A 715-nucleotide genomic window follows, 5' to 3' on the forward strand; every position below is an offset into this window, starting at 1 on the left:
ACCCCCATTCCCTTCCGGATGTGTGAGAGTGTACGGAGAGCTCTCCAAAAGCTTCCGCACACAAAGCGGTGTCCGTCAGGGATGCCCACTCCACTCCTTTTTAACTTCTTGATCGATGAAAGAATGAGACGAACGCTAGAGGGTCTTCAAAACCCTGGTGTTCAAATGTCCTGTTAAGAAAACCTTGTCGATCTGGAGTACCCAGACGACATTGCAGGTGTTTTTGGATGAACTGACCAAAGTCATCCCGTCCTTTGGTCTGCACTTTGCACCCACAAAGTTTAAGGTCATGCCCGTGGACTTGCAGTCACTGAACAGGTCATTTACAATCCAGGGAGAGGTACAAAAAGTTGTGGAGCATTTTACATATCTTGGAAGTTGTATTAGTTATGATTATACTGTGACAGATGAGGTGAATGCACGAATCTGCAGGGCTCGGCTCGCCTATTTTGAGACACCTATGGCGTCAAAGTGGTTTGTCCCTGAATCTCAAGGGTCGTGTGTATCAAGCTATAGTACGGGCTGTTTCATTGTATGGCTATGAGACTTGGCCTATTCGAGCAGCGGCCTGAGACGTCTTCAGGTGTTCGACAATCGTTGTCTCAGAACCATAGCTCTTATAGGTTGGTGTCGGCGAATCCGTAACGAGGCAGTTAGAAACCGCGTTTTCGGTTGTGCAACGGATACTTCCATTGGAGAATGTGTCCAGCACCAG

General features: G+C 47.8%; 1 protein-coding gene across 1 annotated transcript in view; it reads left to right on the forward strand.

Annotated features, from left to right (window-relative positions):
- Positions 1 to 715, forward strand: part of T265_10187 (hypothetical protein) — a gene marked incomplete at both ends in the record, with an annotated part of 40,026 nt that overhangs the window by 10,730 nt on the left and 28,581 nt on the right. The window lies entirely within an intron of this gene.

Source organism: Opisthorchis viverrini, assembly GCF_000715545.1.
Source record: "Opisthorchis viverrini unplaced genomic scaffold scaffold56, whole genome shotgun sequence".
In the NCBI taxonomy this organism is placed as follows: domain Eukaryota; kingdom Metazoa; phylum Platyhelminthes; class Trematoda; order Opisthorchiida; family Opisthorchiidae; genus Opisthorchis; species Opisthorchis viverrini.